Here is a 21,357-nt window from a genome sequence, read left to right on the forward strand (position 1 = left end):
AAAATCCATCACCGAGGATGCAAATGCACAGATCGAAATCTTTTGTCCAGTTATTCGAAAGGAGAACATCCACTCAACTACCAACGATGACGGCCTAAGATTGATCCATGTCGCCGTAGAGAGAATATTTGGAAGCATATGGTTTAATAGTGTTAACATTTCTGCGATGTTATTGATGTCAGAGCCGTGCGAGGATTCGAGCTTCGACTCTGACTACTGATCTGGTGAAAAGAACCATTCGCGCAAGACTGTCTAACATAATAGCTTCCATGGGTGTGTTGCCGAGGAATACGCCCAGAAGCTCAGCGGCCGACGATTTAAAGAACGGTCAATTAGACCTGAATGCGGCATGGTAGCACAAAAGTATTGGGTAACAAGCGAGGAAATCGGTTGTATAGTTGGTTGAGTGCCAAAAAGCAGCAGACGAGAAAAACTGAGCTAGGAGCCGACTGTCTGCAGCGGCCACATGCCAGAACGGCAAACGATATAATGAGCTTGGAGATGAAGACAACTTTCGGAAAATACACCTTACGAACTGATCATTTGACTATGGTGTTCAAGACAGCGTACGATTGAGTGAAACGAAACGAACTGTGGCAGATAATGTTAGATTAAAATTGATTAAGCTAATTGGATCTCAATCAATCGTTAGACGATACGACATGCGTACAAATTATAAACAAGCAGGATAGCTGTGATTGTGCAAAGTTTTATCTGTTTGCTTTGAATGCTTATCGTGACTATTGTCATCGGTAGCCGGAAGCAGATTGGTAAAGAAAAAGTTTGTTAACGGTTTTGTTAATGCTAATTATTGTTTGGTCCAGTGTGATTATAGTATAACTGGTTAAACAAAAGGTGTAAGGGAAACATCAAAAGTATTCATAACGCGCGGGGTCTAGATTTGTCGTCCCGGGTTTGGGATGCGCAATCTTCTGTATTTGAGAAAAATTGAAATTTTGAGTGCGCAAATTACATTAATCAAATTTAAAAAAATCTTTGCTTCATCTAAAAACATTTTTTTTTGTGTATTATGTATGTGTATAAGCGTTTAAAACCTAACCACCACTTTTCGTAAAATATATTTTTGTTGAATTTGAAAAGTGCACCGTCATTTCAAAGACAAAGACGTAGATCTGTTTCAAAAAGAAGCAATCATAGTTTGCGCTTCATTGAAATTAACTGTTAAGTGTAGTCTAGATTTCTTTTTTAAAGCCAGCAAAAATAACTGCCTCCTGTGAGAATCGAACTCACGACCGCTGGTTTACAAGACCAGCGCTCTGCCATCTGAGCTAAAGAGGCGGATAAGCAAAAAGCTCACCGGTGCAGGTCGCGTCATTAGCTAAAGCTGTACCTACGAATTTGCGAATAAGACCGCAAATTCCAGCCGATTGAGATTGCTTCATCATTGGAACTAGGTAGGTATCTGGAGCATTTTAGCGTGGGGGAAGGATGTTAGAAATTATACCTTAACTGAACCACCTCAGCCTAGTAAGCAGAACGGCAATTAGAGCACCTGGTGGTGTGGTACTCCACATTCGACTTAATTCCACATTTTTTCCACTCACTAATGCAGTCAGTTAGTCAGCCTGAAGGTTTTGTAATTGGTTCACGCAGAGAGAGCCCCCGTTTTCGCTCCTAACCCGTTCCAGTTCTATCTAGGTTGCCTTTCAGTTTGCAAATAATTGTGTGCCTGAAAGATTCAAAACTCACACTTCGTGCCCCTCAAGTCACACGCGTACCTACCTCTTTTCATAACTGCTTCACATCTGTGTGAGGCTCTATATTAGGCATCCTAGCAGAATCCCTTCCCTTCTGAGTGGCTCATGCAAGTACGTACATATAGAGGCATATAGGTTCTCAAGTGTAATGTGACCCGCGCTGCTGTAGCAGCAGCCTTCGATCTTTTTGCAACTCGGTCTGCCACACGAGAGAGGTGACCTCCTATTGAAAACAGATTGTAGTAGGCGGCTTACACCACCATTTTTTACAAGGGGTTTCCGCGGTACCGCCACCGCCGAATGAATATGCATTACTACTGGTGCAGTAGATACAATGCAAATTCTGGACCCACACGAGGGCGGCTGATGTGTGCGCGACACCGCGCGCCCAGCATTTTGATGCTGGGGGTCTGCTTGTCCGGGTAGAATTAATTAAATTGTTCTCGCGCTGGTCGTGTTCGTTCGTTATCTATCTCTTTCATTCGCCATACAGACGGATAATGGGTATCTCGGCTGGGTAGGGGATTTTTGAACCAGAAGTTGGCGTACGGGGGGCACTACTGTTTTGCGACTTTGGTTCGACATAAAAAATAACCATAATGGTTATCGTTTTATGGTTATTGCAACACTTTTCAAACCATTTGCGGAAGCACTATGGTTTGTTGGATCGTTGCGAAGAGCACGATTTTTAACCATCTGGTGCTGGCGGTGACAGTGGAGCAGCTAATGGCTAGAAGGGGACCTTCTTTGTATTCATGATCTGATTGTGGGTATATTTAGGGGTAACATGAAAGTTCCACAAGTCATGACTAATGGTCCAATATTCATGTAGTAGTACTGATTTTTGAGGCGAGCGCGAGGCGTAGTTTATCCTAGTTTTAAATAGACCAATGCTGCATGCGACAGTGATGGGATTTATTTTGGAATGAGCTTACCAAATTTGTATAGTAGCGCATCCACTATAGAAAGAGATAGAATCTACCACACACAAACAAATGAAAACTTTTTTTGCCTGCAGATGCTATCAAATTATTTCTATCGCCGCCAAAAATAATCGTGGGGCTCGTCCGGGATTTGAACCCGGGACCTCTCGCACCCTAAGCGAAAATCATACCCCTAGACCAACGAGCCCGTCGAGGTTAGTCTTTCACCAATAGGCACTGGTTGTACTGGTATTTTCTTAATTTTTTCAAATTTAGTCTTTTAGCCATTCAGTAAATAGACCGCATAGAGCGCAGTGGTCCAGAACGTGAATTTAGCATGAAATTTAATTTTTTGATGAAACTAAATAACATACTTTTGCCAATAACTTCGCTGAAGACTTTATCTTTAATACCTTCAACGTTATTGCTTGTTGTTTGTGAATGACCGATTAACCCTCAAAGGGAAAGGGGTCCGGCTGGTTGCAATTCTGGAGTTTTAAAGAATAAACTGAAATGATAAAACGAATTAGGAGGCTCTTAGGGGCGATGCTTCTTGAAATAACAATTTTAGGCTACCTTTTGCAGGGTTAATGGCGAATTATTTAATATAATTTTTTAAATATCATCCTGATAACTTCGGTAAGTTTCGTCAAACGATTCGTACTGGACAACTTTCTATATTTCAACATTGACTTATTTCGTATATTTTTGAAGCAATCAGACAACTTATGTAAAAAAAATAATACTAATTGTGCTCTAATAGTGCTTCTATAGATAGACTGAATTTACGTCGAGAGTGCCAACGAAATACTTTTTATAAAAAGGGTTCATCTATTAGTGCTATGTTTTTAGTGATCAATCCTCCTAAAAGTGAGATTTTTCGCTTATTTTTTCCGGGTAAATGACATGAGCTGTGAAGTCTTCGGCACAGTTGTGAAGATTGCTCTCGCGAAAATCTTTGCTGAATACACCAATTCTCTTCTTCTTTAAATGCTATAGAAGTTACATCTTGATGACCTCCAAAAATGATTCTAGAAATATCTTTTCAAATATCATGTTTATGAGCGGTGGTCAGCTATTCTCGTGCGCGTCTCTCATCACCTATTTTTATTAGGAGATTCATCAACAGTGATATTTCAAAATTTCATTATAGATTTTTCGTGAATTAACATTTTCTCTGTTTCTTAGTAGGTTGAATAGAGGTTTCTCAAAATATTAAGTCCCGAAGACGAGAGTTCAATTTTTTACAGAACTTCAAAGGTGAAATAGATGATGAATTCTGAGGAAAACTATTTTCAAACCTAAGTTATTCAAATGAATATATCTTTTTAATTAAGATTCCGATTGGGGTCAAACTGATTTCATTTGAAAGGTTATTCGCTGGACTTATAGCTGCCATTCGATTTAGTCGATACACGCTTTTCTTCTCGCTTAGACATGAAAAACAAATAATAAATTGAGCAATAGTTTAAAGTTATAATGTTATATAAAGTGGCTGTACTTTTTTTTGAAACGGTTCGGAAAGATCGCTTGTTGTTCATTATACTTGAAAATTAGTGTACTTTCCGAAAATGAATATCTTGTTTTGCTCCTTTCTGCCCCGAGGTATGAAAAAAGGTGATTTTTCATGATACGTCTGAAGACGACGCATGGTAGCCTTTGACTACCCAGGGTTCGCAATATAATTTATAGATGTGTCCTTTCATTATCAACAATTGAAAAAATGTGTATTCTGCTAAAAAATTCACCGAACCTATTTTTTTGAAAATGAATTTTCGGAAATAGTGCACTTTATATTCGTAAATGTTGAATTTTCGAAACACCCTAAGTGCCAAAATTTTGAGGATTTAAAAAACAAAAAATAAACATCAAATATGAATTCAGCGTCACAAAATTATCATAATGTGAAGTTTTCATCAAATTTTGGCCACTTTTGAGGTTTTGTCCGACTTTTGTATGGAAGGTGATCACTGTGCGACGGCTGGAACAGTAGCGTGAGTGTCATGTGCGACAGCTTTTTCTATTTCATTTTGCACCGGTTCAAGTCAAATATTGGACCAGCGTTCATTGGTGCGATGTCCATATGGGCGTAAGAGTTGTGTGCAAACGAGAGTGGCTTATAATGTTTAAGCGCGTGTCGCCGTACGTTCATTACACAGTCGGTCGAACGCATGTTTTCTTTGGTAGCATAAACAAATGTTGGTGCACTTGGGGCATATTGGTTTTAGGCGTGGATGTATTTCGTTGGTTCAACGATAATAATGAACCGTCTACTTTTACTTCAAAGAAATTGTTTGCTCTTTGCATTTACATGTTGAAAACTTGTCTACTGAGAGTGAAAAATGGACATAAATCCAAATCAAGGGTTGTTCGAATGATTTCGCGTTCTATTGTAATAATGAACGGGTTAATGTTGGATGTATCATGCCAACGATATTTTACGAGAAAAATATTGTTTTCTGGATTCAACGAATTGCATGAGGAACATTAAAATTTCTATCCCATTTGAAAGAATTGAGGGATGACTTTAAGCCGGATGACAAATATTTCAATCATTCTTATACAGAACGACGATTATTTCTTGGTGTGTAGAACATAAGATTCTACATTTCAAGCTAAGTCATATCATGCCATGATTCATAAAAATGCAATGACAGATTTACAAATATTCGAATTCATTGAGTGAAAATTGATCATATTCAATATTCAAACGTATCAAAGTAGGCCCTGGCACAATATAAGCATTTTCAGCCGTTCAAAAAGAGCTTCGATTATTTTAACTCTATTCGATGATACTTTTATACATGATTGTTTTTCTTAAATTTTAGTTCAGATATCTTTTAAATTGCTCGCGCCTCGGGTATGTTATATATTTTTCATTCTTTTAAGCATTCTACAAGACGTTTGTTTGATAATTTACCGGTGGGCTTTGGCAACAAATTTGTTTTACTCAGCTCTTTCGAACAGAGAATCCCGTCAACCCGAGTAACATCAGAAGAGATAAACAAGAAATAATCAGCTGATCTAAAAACGTCTCATGGAGTCAAAATAAAGATGACTGTGACGTTTTGTGGGCCTTTGTGATATATTGAACAGGTTGACGGTGAAACCACGCGTCGCCTCTGATTTGAAAATGAGCCACTTTTGTTACGCAACTATTTTTTCCGTTATTTTATTTAAAATAAGCAGTAGTCTTCATTTTATTATTTTCAAAATTGCACATATTTTGTCGTATGTAATTTAAGGTGTTCGTTAATTTGATGGCATTGTAAGGGTTCACGTCTCCTTCGGTGATGGCCAATCGAATTGACATTTCTTTGGACTGAGAAAATTAGTTTCTATGTTTGTTTAGTGACCAATTAGGGAATTAATCCAACTAGGGAACTAGTTTATTTGCAAGGGGAAAACGCATGGTCTTGCCTGAGAGGAATGACTTCAATCATGTATGACCTTTGAGAATTGACGATTTGCGAGGATCTAAAACCAGTTACCAGCACGAAGAACAAATGTTTTATTGTCTTCTTTGATTTGATTTTAGTTCATGAAATCATGTTTATTACATATTTTTTCTCATTGTGTTAAGAAATTTTGTATACTTTTTAGTAGTACAAGCACTATGCTATCGCCATATAAATCATATTTCATCAAGAGCATATGATAGCTTCATTTTTATGGGAAACCAAAACAGGACCCTCTATACTTCATCTTCTGCATGGTTTAGACTTCTTGTGCTAAATTAGTAAATTAATTCTTGTCATTCTTCTTATCTATTCGTGATAAACCTACTTACTTCTCTTTCTAGTAGTTGGGATAATAATAAAGTGACGTTTTCAGTTCAGCTAATTTTGCTCGCTTTAAATTTTTTCATGTCCTTGTCCGAAAATATTCGTTATTTTTCAGTTGTAGTCCCAGTTTGTTTTCAACTCATATTTTTTCTATTTGAATTTTTTTGTTGCTTTTCCTTTTGCTAGTTATGTCTTTTGTTAAAATGATTTTTGAATTAAGTATAATTTTAAACATTGTCTCGTTATTCGCCATTTGGACATTCCTAAAACGTATTTGAAGCACCTACTGGCGACCGGATGCTCAGAGACTCCTAAAGTATTGAATCGCGCGAGCCCCAGCACAACTTAGAATCCCTATCTTTACTAACAATCGTCCCCCTCCCGTGACACTGCGCCGTATAGTATATGCGGCCTCTAGTAAAAGCAAGTGTCGGACTAACATTTCTTCCCTTTCCTACTGGGAGGTGCGGAGTAGCCATCAGAAGTGGTCGCACAAGCTCAAGCTCATGCTCAAATATCATTCGTATGAGTTTGATGTGTTCGATAGTTCTTCCAATTGGCAAAATACACAACTTTTATAAAAGAGTATTGGACATTTTTTGAAAAAATTAAGTGTGATTTCACTAGAGACAATGAGAATTGTTGCGACAGAATTAGCCCGTCTATGCTTGGTAGGGGCTACAATGGGTATAGATTGCTATTTGACTGATTCAAGAACAATAAACGGGAGAAGGATAGAAGACTAGGTACGGAACACATGTTGAAATCAACCGCTACAGACTATTCCTAAAGTTTATTTTGAAAATTATTATAATTGCTACAATCCTATATACGATCCGGTTTTGCCGATGACAAATGAAGTTACCGAGTTAGGAATCAGAATTATATCGAGCACTAAAAAGTTGTAAGTAAATACATGTAAAATCAACAGAAACGATATGAAATAAATAAATGTTTCCAGCTTTAGCTGACCTACACAATACCGTGTGAAAATAGCTGCTGAAAGAAGTTTAGCCGCTCCCAATCTGATTCAACTACTGCTTGTCGTAACAAGAATATATATTGAAGGGACAAATTGAAAAATAAATGAAGGAAAGAAAAGTACATCTCACTACCGTCGTTTGGTTTTATTGACGCAGTTTACTGCTGTGTGTTGGGATCTTCTTTCTGATACTGCTTTCGTAAACATCAAGGTCTAATATCCGTTCCTGTCAGATCCGTAGATATTAGTAGTTTGCAGCCGTTTGTGGTTTAACATAAGATGATTGAGTGCAATTTTTGATTGTAGTCGGTGAACAACCCTAAGCTCCTTCTGCTCAAGGTTTTGCGTGGTGTAGTGTTTCATTACAGAATTGGCACGTAGGAATTTTTTCTGGGTGCGTGCCCAGCGTTCTCTGATTAAAAGTCCCATTTTCGGTTGATCTGCATTTATAAGAAAATAACTGGGCAATAACCCGAGCATACTATTTTTTGGTATTCATACTAAAACTTGGTATTAATTGATTATTATACCACATTGAGGTATTAAGCAGGTATTGAAGAAACATTTTTCAATACCTGCTTAATACCTCAATGAGGCATAATACTTTATTTTAGTATTATTTATGTATTCCAGTGATTTTCTCAAATACCAAATCAAGACCTTATTGAATACCTCCATAGTGTGAATTTTGTTACTGGAAGGTTGAAAAATGTTTTATTATTATTCAGGTATTATAATAACTCGTTTTATTATCAAATAGTTATTTGTAGAACATATCTGTGTTATTTTTTTTTTTGGTATTTTACCTCTTATGTAGAGCTCATTAATACCATATTGTGGTAAACAGTCGTTGGTATTGATACCTAAATTTAGTATTCCGCAGTTATTTTCTTCTGCTCGGGATCAGGCGAGTAAAACCCAGGACAGTCCTCTTTACCTCTTAATCGATTGTGCCTTCTTTCCAAATTTTTCGGCTCAAAAAAAGTTCTGGGAGTGTGGCAGGCAGAGCTTTCCAGAAAGTCTTTCGTGAGAATTCGATCACCGACCACTTTTTCGGATTTACACACGCACTTCTTGCTAGGTTCCATGCTGTGGTTGAAGCAATCGGCAATCCTGAATTGAGTTGATGAGACAAAATGTTTTGAGACCGTCTGCGCAGGACCGACGATGATTTTTAGCACAAAATACACGTCATTGAAGTAAAGCAGAAACACCAACGGTCCCAAGTAGTTTCCCTGTGCCATCCTTGATGTAAAAATCTCCAACGACAACTATCATCTCTAGATCTGAGAGCTAGGATCGAAAGGTCTGCGTTGATTCCAAATTTCACCATTTCATTGATTGTTATATGGTCGGTGTTAAGTCAGACCGGACCAAGTCGCAAAATATCAAAAAATGAGATGATGATAGCACTGGATAAGTAATTTCTTTAAGTTCAATATACTCTTGCCAGATTTGAAATATGTAACAATAAACAGAAATTATGACAAAAATTTATTTCCAATTATAACGTAAAGGATGCAGCGATTCAATCTTTAAACTCGTTTTTCTCGAAATCAATATATTGTCACTAAGTCCGGTCTGACTTAACACCGACCATATGAAAAACGGTGTAAAAAATATCAGCCACATTCCATACTCCCTGTTATGTAGAATACTAGACTCGGCAAGTTAGTCGCTGTTCAGCGTGCCAAATTATGTAGCACAGCGGTTCGCAACCTTTTTCGTACCACGGACCCCTTAGAAATCACCCTGGGTTACTATGGACCCCATGGATAAACATCGATTTTGTATGCTACCAATATGTTATTATCAGGAAACGAGTCTTGAAATTTCAATATTCGCTCGGAAAATATATTTTTCTACGCGGACCACCAGAAACTACCTCACGGCCTCCTAAGGGTCCGTGGACCCCAGGTTGAGAATCACTGATCTAGCAAACTCTCTAGCAAAACGGACTACAGTTCATTTATATGCTACGTACATACGAACATCTCGTTCTTTCCCTTTTAAATCTCCATATAAGAAAAGGAAGTTGTGAAGAGAAATAACGAGACACTATTGAGAGATTAAAAAATACATTTGAGCGATCTGGACCAGTATGAATAAAGAGAAGACTCAATAAAGACGCCCATAGAAGAAAAACCAGGGCAAATCAAGCGTTTTGTCGACTTCCCAGGACACCAGGACAGTCAGTAAAAAATCAGGACATGTCCTGGGAAAACAGGAAGTACGGTTACCCTATCTGCATCTAATGGTCACGTATGAAGGTATTGATTTTATCGGACGCATTCTGATCACACGAGCACCATTTGAAATACCCGTGAAGAAGTTCCTCCAAGCATCAGCTGTGACGGAATCCACTCCTCCGCGTATCTTGACATCACGATAACAGGAGTGCACGGGGAAAAGTCATGTAAGCCAACTTCTATAGATTCATTGTCAATATTTATGGGGATGCTGATTTTGATGTGCTGCTTATTGTTTCGAAAAACGAATGACTCCGCTTGGGTAATGTCCTTGAACTTAATTAGCACTTTATGTGAAATATGATGAGTTTGAAGGGTGTTAACTTCAGCCAGATTGAGCTACATCTGCACTATTAATAATTGTTTCACTTCCCGAATAGCTGGTATAACAAGTCTGTTTGAACAATCAATAGCAACACACTATGCTATATTTCACCCTAAGGAGAAAAATTGGGTAAACACCAAAATTTCTCACTAGGACAAAAATAAAACCAGTCTTTGCACTTGAAGGGCACAAATCGTTACTTATTACTTGGGTGCATTTCGACTTCGCCTCATCAGAAACCGACACTAATTTTTTGTCGGAATAGATTAGCGCCGGCTTGACGCAAATCCCTAAAACTAAAACACACTTTGTGTTTCAATCGAACGCCTGGTCAAACGTGATGTCCCGTCCAAACAGAAGTTCTGTTTATGCCGATAAGACACAGTGAAACCGAAACTTGTCTTGGCTAGCAGGCCTATGTGAAACTTCACTGTGTCTTATCGGCATAAACATAATTTCTGTTTGGACGGGACATCACGTTTGACCAGGCGTTCGGTTTCTGATGAGACGAAGTCGAAACGCACCCAAGTAATAGCAACACAGTTAGTCCACAGTTGGGCTTGCTTTTACTGTGTATCGACACTCATCACTATTTCAAACGGCAGGTAGAGGCAACGTGTTTGTGCACTGAATGAAGAACAAGTGATGGGTAAATTGTTTGCTGCAAAATATATTTTTCCCAAAAGAGAAAAAAGAGGAACCAATTTGCGCATTGAGGGCACAACGCCTAACTCAAAAAAGTTGGATGTGAATGTTTTGTGTTCCACTCCTCAGTAATTGACATCAACTTGCTATCATATGGACTACGTTTGTTCTTTAACTCTCAGTATGATATGCTAATCGAAATCAAAGTTTATCGATCTATCCTGTAATAGGTTTGAAGTTTTATGATGACGCCGTAATCCAGACAGTTCAAACTACATATGTGAACGCCTAAAGCAACTGGTTGGTACCGAGTGATGTCTCGGTCAGGGATGCCACATTGAAATCTGTGTTTCGGCCAAAAAATCTTTTTACCATCTGTGATGACCAAAACAGGAAAAAAAATCTGTGAAAATCTGTGATAAATTTCCAAAAAATCTATGAAAAATCACAATACTTCCAAAAATCGGTGAAAATCTGTGACATTTTTATCAAAATGCCAAAAATCTGTAATCTGTTAAAAAGAATCTGTGATCAAAAATTGTGAAAATATTTGTGATATTACAGAAAAATTTGTGAATATGGTAATCTTGGTCTCGGTTGGCCAAGCAGTGTTGTTAGTTTGGATATATAGTCTAAATAGTAGCAACTTGGTGGCAGTTACTGACGAATGGAACAAGAAACATTCAAATCCAACTTTTCTGAGTTTTCGCGTAAATAATTTACCGTGCCCTTTTTGGCAAAAAACCACTGTGCACCGCTTCCGAAACAATTTTCTGAGATTCAATTCTTGTGTTGTTTATAGAAGTCATACATACTTCGTAATTTATTACAAAATTGGTGCACATTCTTCCGACTGATTAGTATAAGCATTGTGTAATTCCTTTCGGTATAATAAAAATTACTAATGCTCAAAAAAAGGGTCCCTACATTGCAACAAAAGTCGTAGTCAAGGCAAAAGTGAAAAGTATCCATCGTCTCAACCACTCTTAAAAACCGGAGTCTCCGGACCAAACACGGAGAGGTGGCCACTAGAGTGGCTCGTGGTTGTATGGGAAAACTTCAAAATGATTTAAACTAGCGGGCACAGCACTTTTTGAGTTCCTTTTGTGGTCCTAAATGCCTGTGCAAAATTTGGTAGCGATTGGTTGCGTCCCGGGTTTGCGCATTGTGTTCAAAGTTTGCATGGGATTTTATATGGGGAAATCAATTATTTTGCATTTACCCTACCAAAGATCGCTATTTTACTCAATATGAAAAACCAGCTTTATAAAACGATAATATTCAAACCTTGGTTAACAACTTTGTCAAAGACCGTAACTAGCTACGAGGTTTCAAAAAATAGTTATAATGATTTTAAAACTTATGGTAAAATCCAAAAGCAGAAATTGATTACTTTTTCCAACACTGCCGGTGCACCACCGACATCGACATTAAAAACTTAAATAAATGAGAATATATTCATCGCAGAGACTTGGTACCTTTGAATGAAATGTTCAGAATGAATTTCTGAATATCATAGACGTAGTCAGAAAATGAAAAGAAGAGGGGAGGGGCTGTACTCCCAAGTCCCTTTTTAGATTGTTTTGTATTAGACAAAGAATCATTACGCCCTTGAAAATATCAACGACTGAACTTTCTTAATATTTTGATAGACCCAACTATGAATCATACTACAATCTTTGTTGTGGGAAATAACAATTTACAATATTTAGAATTAACACCTACAAATTTATGTATTGTTTTTGCTTGGGGCAAAAACTAACTCAGGTCTGGAAATCGCGTTGGGTTCTAACCAGAAGTATATTTCTGGTTCGACAACATCACCTCTGTTTTGCGTGAACCTAACTCAATTTCATTAAAAAATGCTTGTTTGAAATAAATATCCTGGTTTCGTTCCTGGATTCTCAAACGAAAACGTCAATAGAAACAGTTCCGAGACTTCAAGGGATCTAAGGATATGCATTTTTTTAAATTTTGACTCTGAACGGCTAAGAAATAGTTAAAACCCTATGTATGTAAAACTTATAAACCGCTGTACCATTTTAAAGGAGATGACAGTAGAGCCCTTAAATAGTAGCACTCAAATACGTAAGATTAATACGTAAGATACGTATACGTAATACGTAAATACGTAAGAATTAATTTAATTCGGCGGTGTAAACCTGCGTTAAAGATGTGCTCCTTATGTTATACTAAACTATCTAAACAGGGAACCGGGGAGTACACAAACCACACCACGTCTTGTTTTCAAGTTCTTACTACGTCTATGTTGTTCAGCAATTCATTCTGAGCATTTCATTCAAAGGTACCAAGTCTCTGTGAAGAATATATTCTCATTTATTTTAGTTTTAAGTATCGGTGTCGCGGTGTGCTGACAGTGTTGGAAGAAATAATGAACTTCTGCATTTGGATTGAACCATAAGTTTTAAAATCTTTATAACTATTTTTTGAAAACTCGTAGCTAGTTACCGTCTTCGACAAAGTTGTTAACCAAGGTCTGAATTATCGTTTTATATAGCTGGTTTTTCATATTGAGTGAAATAGCTATCTTTATCAGCGTAAATGCAAAATAATTGATTTCAAACTTTGAACACAATGCGCAAACCCGGGAAGCAACCGATCGCTCCCAATCTTTACACAGGCGTTTGGGACCACAAAGGGAACTCAAAAAGTGCTGTGCTGAAAAATGTAATTTTCGAGCCACTCTAGTGGCCACCCTATGAATTCTAGGGTTTTCTTTTAAGAGATGTGTTTGCAAAATAGTGTTTGAAAATTAATATCCTTCCAATTAACCCGATGGCCCTCGTTTTCGTGTGATATTAATTAGCTTGCTTTTTACCTGAAATCCACGGCAGGGCGGACCCTAATTTTATGCCTCGATTGTCATGACTCATGGCTTTGGTAGCTATTAGAATGAAGAGTTCAGAAACGTTGCTTCGAATGAGAAAAACAGGGGAAATCCAACAAAAAAAAAATTGATCGAAATGTAAAATTTAAAACAATCCCGGATAAAACCATAACGGCAATAAGCGACAACAAATTGGAGCAAGAAAAAAAGTCACCACAACCGACAGGGTGGAATACGGATGTTATCCGAAAATCCGGAACGAATCAAGCCATGCATGCGGTGGGGGAAGGGGGACAACCTGAACGGGGCAAAAACAAAAATCGTCGGACACCATTAGAGCAGGTGTATAAATCATATAATTAAATTATTTCTACTGACACGAGTTTACATGACATTTTTAAATAATTTCTGTGTGCAATGATTTTACGTGTGCAAATGCAAACCGGCGAAAAATTGAATGTATGGGAAACGAGTTTTAGTGCATTTTTTAACCTTCTGGCGGGCGGCATGCCGCCATTGTTGTTGTGTTTCTGTTTAGTTAGCTAAAACCGGAACCATGAGAATTATTGCTGCTGGTTTTTGTTTTATTAGTCGACCACTCTCGTTTTTTTTATGTGTGTTCGTTCCTGTATGCGGTACACTACTTTGAATTTGTTTTGAAAAGCTTCAAGCGAAAAAAACTAGCTTTGAATAATTACTAGTTTTTAATATAGTGTAGATAACTATCAGATTGTTTAGACAGAGCGTGTGTGTGTGTATGTGGCGGGGGGTTGGATGAATGTGAAAACTGCTCGGAAACTCGGTTTTGTTGCGAGAAAGTAAAAATGCTATAAACAACAAATGCAAACCTGAACCATATTTCCGTTGTAATAATCGGACTGCATAAAATGCATTTATTGCTGGTTGTCACTGATGAATGGTTTCAGTTGCCACGAATGACAGTGCTAAACAGTTAATTAATCCTCGTGATATATTCGCCACGATTGTTTAATTTTTCTGTGAATCCGGTTAAAAATAATTATATTATCACTTAGTGCTTAGTGCCAAATACTTTAAACATACCAACAGTTTCAAAAAGAAAATTTTTGCGAAAATAGATTCAATATAATAAAGTACCAGCACCGCTAGGCGACCTCTAGAGGTTAAAATTTCTTTTCACCCACTCCCATTAAAAATCAAGATAACACAGAGGATAAAATTAGATTCTTCCAAGACCAGGCAGACGAAACGAAAAATATCGAAAACAAATAGGGTGTTTGGCCCATTTTCCCATTAAATCTATTCTAACCTTGAATTAATTGGATTTATAGTGTTCGCCATCTCTGTTCAGAAGTATTTACTCGAAACATAGGGTTCGATTATGAATGTTCTTTCTGCTGAAACATTAATGCTTCGGAAAAAAATCACGCCCATTTTGCTATTGTAAAACATTTATAAACGCATCAAAGCTGCAATTTAATTAACGCATTCCATTGATTGTTGACCGAGAAAATAATTAACAAATTAACAGAATCAAAATAGGTGAAATGCCCTATCTCGAAGCGACCGCCTCTATAGCTCTACCTAGCGCGCGCTGCCTATGCTGTGGATGAGGGATGAGTCAAGCGTGTGCATCTTTCTACCGTCCGTCCACCACCACATTACTAGGTATCGTTATTCGTTATAATTTTAGCGTCGCCATCACCACCGCCACCTCTGTTGTTACGAAAAATCGCAGCCGACTACTGACTTGCCTGGAGCTGGAGAAAAGGGAATCGAACGGGATACATACCTTCTACCTAGCTACATACACACATGTACACATGCACGTGAGTAACGTGACGCTCCAGCCGTTCTGTTCTGAGCACCCTTCTCCCGTCCGCGCCTCTTTAGCTCAGTGGTAGAGCGCTGGTCTCGTAAACCAGCGGTCGTGAGTTCAATCCTCACAGGAGGCAGTGTTGGGATTGTTTTTTACTGGACCTTTGAGCTAGATGCGAGGTGGGTTTCAAACGAGCTTCGATTCGCGTCGAAAAAATTGATCAGCGCGAGAAGATGATTGAATAAAAGGTAGATATGACAAGTGTTTATAGGGTAATGATCCTATGTTAATACTAGAATTTGAACCCGATTTATGATTAAAGTTAGCGTTTGGCTCAAATGGAAGAATTGAAAATTGGGCTATTCAATTCCAGTTTTGCTTCCGCCCAAACACAAGTATTTCGTCATTTCACGCCATTTTTGGTATACTGATTCTTAAGAACAAAGCAAATAGGGTAATGAGCCTGTTTTTTTATCGCCCTACCTATTTAAAGCCATTGTTTATGGAAGTGTCTGCCATCATAGGTTAAAATGATAGGGCGATAATTAGGGCACCATTTGAGTTTTCGTTGCGTTCAAACATGAGAATTACACAGGTACCAGGCCATTTTTTCTGAATGTGGTTCTTAGGGACGATCATAAATTGCGTAACGGAAAAATTGCCCAAAATTTACTCCCCTATGTAACAATTTGTCACGAATTTCTTTATCCCCCATACTCTAGTTACGTAACAATTCTTTAAAAAATATATTTTCTTCAGCAAAAGCATCTTACGGAACCTTCTAGCTTACTCTCCCTCCTCCATGTGTTGCATTTTTGCAACCCCTACTTGCTAGAAGTGTTACGTAATTTATAAATGGTCTCTTAGGGAACGATGCAAATTGTGGTGTAGGTACGCAAAATGTGTAATTCAATTGTCGATTTAGTACTAAAACGGTTCTAAGATTGGTTTGGTTTTGAGCCATCAGCACGGATCAGGTAGGAAAGCGGGAAATATTGAAGGTAATTTCGCCAGAAGTTCCAAACATTTCAAATTGCTAAAAAGATCGGTGTTTGAAGAAATTGTCAAAACTTTGCATCAAAATACCTGATTTGGCAGGCAATTTTCACTGCTGGAAAGGGAATGTCTCCAAAAACAGGTTATGCTACTTTTTGGAGCAACACGATGAAGAACCATTATCAGTGGGTGAATGGAGAATAGTGAGTTTACACAGTTAAAAATATTTACATCTCGCAAGATGCACATAAAAGGGGCGTCAGAATTAGCTTGAATTTACATTCAAGAACATGTAAAAATGCGCTTTGTATATAAAAAAAATCTTGTTACCATCTGTGACAACAAAAACAGGAAAAAACCTGTGAATATCTGTGCGAAATTTTCAAAAAATCTGTTCTATCGGAATTATTTAAAAATTTTGAAATTTTCATAGAAATGCCAAAAATGTATCATCTATGAAAAGAATCTGTGTCGTAAAATTATTTTAAAAAAATCTGTGAGTGTGGCAACCTATGATGTCCAAAACATGCTGTCTTGAATCATATACATTTGAAACAACATCAGATGTTGCTACGAGCTACACTCAATTCCTATTCGGTAGTTTTCACGACGCCACCCGCGCTACGGCTTGGTAAGGTCAAACTAGTGTCGAAGGGTGGCAATTGTGTTTGTCTGGCGCATTCTTGATAGTCACATCGAAATTACTTCCATTATCGTTGCAGATAGTGGAATACTGCTAAAATAGGCGGGCAAATTGTTCTGTTGTGGAGAAAAATGCTAAGTTCGTGATTATTTTTAAAGAGTTTTATGCAAATTTTATTTGAAAAAGCGAAAGACAGTTTGTTAGTAGTACTATCGAAGATAGAAAAAACAAGTTGAAATGAAAAAAAAAATATTCAAAGTTATCGGAGTTATGGCCTCTCCCCCGAAGTGTGGTTTTTTTGGCAGAGGCTTCCGGTGAACACTCTCAAACGCGAACCGCTCAACTGGAATAAAAAAATTAAAAAAAATTAAGAATAATGTATTGTGGTGTACTTGAATGGATCGAATTCCCAATATTTTTTTCCTGCAATAAAATCATGTTGAGCATAAAATAGTTTTTTGGTGTTCAAAATGTTAAATAAAAATTCATTGCTCGGGATCGAAAATTTTTGGATGACAAAGGAACCATTCAAGTACACCAAAATGTGAAAAGGGCTTCGGAACGTGGTTTGCATTGTAAACGAAATGGGCCATCGGAATTCAATCGAGCTAACCCCTACTCATATCTTGGAACTAAAATAATTGCATGAATAAATACATGGATTCGCCATTTTGCTGTAAACCGCTGCCAACCAGTGGGAGTTGGGAGGATTAACACACATAATACCTTAATGGAGCAAGGTTTTAGTGACTAGGCACGAAAGTCAGTCGTGGGTCCTACACAGTGCTAATACATTACAGGCCAGGCTTTTGAAGCTTTTTAAACCATACTATAAAAAACACACACATACACAGCACGATGAAGAACCATTATCAGAGCTCAGAAAGATTGACGGTCCCGGGTGAGCTTGAAAGAGGAGCCAAATTCAATTAATGCCCGTCGCGCTTAAGGGAATTTTTCAGTTGTTTGTCTCGTTCTTTATTCGTTCGGTGCAGTGCATTCATTCAGTTATTTTCGATTCAAACTCGACTTCAGTTGTAAACTGACTATGCTGAGTGGGATTATCGAGCAAAAATGCACCAAAATAAGCTAGGGAGTAAGGTTAGAAAGTACATTTCCCTCACATCCTCCTTCACCCGCCCACCCTTATACCCTTACCCTTACACCCTCGACCCCGCATACCGAAATAAATTAGTATGAAGACAATATTTAACTAATGGTGAGTAAGCTAAATGAATATTTTACTTTTTTGCTGCAAGTGTTTCGGCGCCGACACGTAGCTCATCAGGTTCGTGGCCGTCGAGCGCTTGTATATTGGTGTCCAACGTAATAACAATTTTACAGACATTTAAGCAAAGCCAGTCATGTAATCATAGTGTGGATAAATGAGGCACAATTGCATCACTGGGTGATTTAAATCGGGTTTTAAGTAATTTTTTTTAAATTATTTGTTACGTATTTGGGGAGAAAGGGATAAAGAAATTTGCGACAATTTGTAGGGGGAGTCAATTTTGTGTTGCGTAAGGAACCATTCATAAATTACGTAACGCGAAAACTGCCCAAAATTGACTCACCCCTCCCCCCCATGTAACAAATTGTCACAAATTTCTCTATAGCTCCCTCCCCTATTACGTAACAAATTCTTTGAGTTTTTTTTTGTTCAGTAAAAACATGTTACGTAACGATCTAGCTTACTCCCCCTGAAGATTTAATAGTAGTTCATTGACTCACGTTGTTTAGAAAAAATAAGATCATTACATAAACTATCTTTCAATTCACGAGCATTTTCGTAGTTCGAGGGGGTAACCCCGGGGGTTACCTAGCGCCCAAAAGGGGGTAGCTCCACAATTCACACGTCCTTTCCTTATCTTTCGTTTTAGAGTTATGGTGTCTCCGGCAAAGTTGTTGCATAGCATCTAGCGCTTTAATTGATCATTTTATATGTAAGGTAATTATAAGTATATATTCTGAAGATACCAACTTTGTAGGTCCTACATGTTTTGAAATATAGCGGATTTTTTTTTTTTTTTTTTTTTTTCGAGAGTTGTCCTACTGGAGCTGTAGAGCTAGGTTCTCGGAAGGGCTCCCCGTCAGAATCACATACTACAATTTGCAGACGAGACAGGCAATGTCGCCCAATAAAACACTGCAATAGGCCAATTGTAGCGGGCCGTGATTCTGAATGTGATATTCATTGTACGGTTCAGGCATGTGCGGGCGTAGGGAATCGCGTGTATCATCGCGAAGGGCTCGAACATTTGTACGTTAATGTGCTCGATCGCGTGTGCGTTTGTATGTCGCGTGTGCTAACGTGTAACTTCGCGTGCATAAATTCTATTTCATAACCGTGTGCCTTTCGCATATTCGCGTGTGTTCTAGAATAATCGCGCGCGGACCGTGAATCTGATACTTAATTTTTTGTGTACGGTTCAGATTCCAGAAGGAAGTGGGTTCTTCCATATCATTAGAGTTCCCAATCATGTCGTCGTAGAACGCGTGGTCTAGTGGATATGAGCTTTATTTTTTTTATTTGATTGGTCCAACTGAATGTATAGACCTAAATTGCTAGAATGAAGGTTAAAGATTTCCGGACGTGACCGATTCATGATCGCGCATTTGCGGGTTGGCGTTTGAGATCGCGTTTGTAACTTCGTAAGTACTAAAACGTTCACACAATTGCCGCAGTGTTATCAAGTTTACGCGATCCCGGGCATAGGTGTGCGTAGATGATCGCGAAGGGCTTAAGCGTTCGTATGTTGACGTGTTTGTCCCGTGTGCTCGCGTGTGCTCGCGTGTATGTGACTTCGCGTGTATAAATTCGATTTTGAAACTCTGCGGCGATTTATATATTCGCGGACCGTCATTCTGATCTTTAGTTTTCGGTGTACGGATCACATTCTGACAGGGAGAGAGTTACCCCATATCACTAGAGTTTCCGGTCATGTCGCCATGGAACGTTTTGTCTAGTGGATATGGTAGTTATTTTTCAATTTTATTTTTTTAATAATTAACAAGGACCTAGATTGTTTGTACCGAGGATAGATACTTCCGGACGATCCCGATTCATGATGGCGCGAGCGCGGGAGTTTGTAGGTTGACACTTGAGATCGTGTTGGTAAGTTTATGAGTGCTGAGATTTTCACCTTATCACCGGGGTGTAATCATGTTTGCGAGTTCGTATGTTGCTTGGAAAATCGCGAGGGGCTCTAACGTTTGTGCGCTGACGTGATTTTGTAACGTATGTTCTTGAATGGTTGCGCGAACCGTGAGTCTGATATTAAATTTTCAGTGCGCGGTTTGAATTCTGGCAGAGAGTGGGATCGTTTATATCGATAGGGTTCCCGGTCATGTCGCCATGAGACGTGTTGTCTAATAGGTATGGGCGTATTTTCTTAAATGGTCCAGCTGAAGGCATGGACCTAGGCTTCTAGGATCAAGGATAGACTCTCGGACATGACCGATTCGTAATCGCGTGCACGATGGCATTTTTGTAGGTTCCCGCTGAGACCGCGTTTGAGAATGTGTGAGTGTTAAGACGTTCACTATCACCATCTTTGTTGACCCAGCTGAAGGCGGGTGTAGAATGGCAGTATAGGACTCGAAAAGAAGAAATAAAAGACAATATATGAGAGACGTAATAGATTAGATAGGTACAAGATACAGCTGAAGTTATGATCATCACATGAGACATACATTAGTACTTCAAACACTACTAATACTTGAATAGCCAATCACCACACATAGCACATCCTTTCTCAATTATCTATTTGTTACTGGTTGATTGTTGGTTATGAGCTGGTGAATAGAGGAAAGGTATAGAACAGATAAAAGGCTCATATCAGCCCTCCCGGCCTCCCCGACACACCACTATCGAGGCGTATTGTAATCAACATCTTGAAGCGGGCTTCTTATATAAATCAAATCCTCAGTAGTCATAATGTTTGGTGGAATATTAACATGAGAACTAATTAACCTCTAGTAGTAGAACTTGGTGCAAATAAAAACTAAAAAGAGCGAAGGTCTTTATATTTAGATAACTCTATTGAATATATTGTGGCTTGATGATGTTTACAATACCGTCAATCCCATCAACCTGCGAGAGGGGTTTTGAAATATAGCGGATTTTTGAAAACATAATCTGCAAGTAAATTTTTTAACCAAAACATGCTCTATCTCGAAACATACAGGACCTACGAAGCTTGCATCTTAAGATACCTACTTGATACTTGATAGGCAACAATTCGCTTCGTTGAATCTTCGCCGAGTGATGAATTCTCCTCCACTGGACCCGGTCCTGGGCCAATCTCTTCCAGTCACCCTGGACATTGAATGCTTTTAGATCCTCTTCCACTGCAAACAGCCATCGTGTACGTGGAGTCGTTGGCCTCTTCCCGGTTCTCTACTGACTATTATCTTCGCCTGTCGTTCTTCCGGCATTCGTTCCA

General features: G+C 38.4%; 2 protein-coding genes and 3 non-coding genes across 7 annotated transcripts in view; 2 read left to right on the plus strand and 3 right to left on the minus strand.

The window, feature by feature from the left end:
• The window catches only part of LOC131685101 (RING finger protein 17), a 519,412-nt gene that overhangs the window by 445,269 nt on the left and 52,786 nt on the right, over positions 1-21,357 (minus strand). The gene's annotated exons all lie outside the window — the stretch shown is intronic.
• Positions 1-21,357, plus strand: part of LOC131685118 (uncharacterized) — a 210,792-nt gene that overhangs the window by 137,886 nt on the left and 51,549 nt on the right. The gene's annotated exons all lie outside the window — the stretch shown is intronic.
• On the minus strand, positions 1,227-1,299 carry Trnat-ugu (transfer RNA threonine (anticodon UGU)). Its single transcript has one exon. It is a non-coding gene; the product is annotated as a tRNA-Thr (tRNA).
• On the minus strand, positions 2,778-2,849 carry Trnap-agg (transfer RNA proline (anticodon AGG)). Its single transcript has one exon. It is a non-coding gene; the product is annotated as a tRNA-Pro (tRNA).
• Trnat-cgu (transfer RNA threonine (anticodon CGU)) lies at positions 15,338-15,409 on the plus strand. Its single transcript has one exon. It is a non-coding gene; the product is annotated as a tRNA-Thr (tRNA).

The sequence above is a fragment of the Topomyia yanbarensis genome, chromosome 1, assembly GCF_030247195.1.
Source record: "Topomyia yanbarensis strain Yona2022 chromosome 1, ASM3024719v1, whole genome shotgun sequence".
Classification (NCBI taxonomy): domain Eukaryota; kingdom Metazoa; phylum Arthropoda; class Insecta; order Diptera; family Culicidae; genus Topomyia; species Topomyia yanbarensis.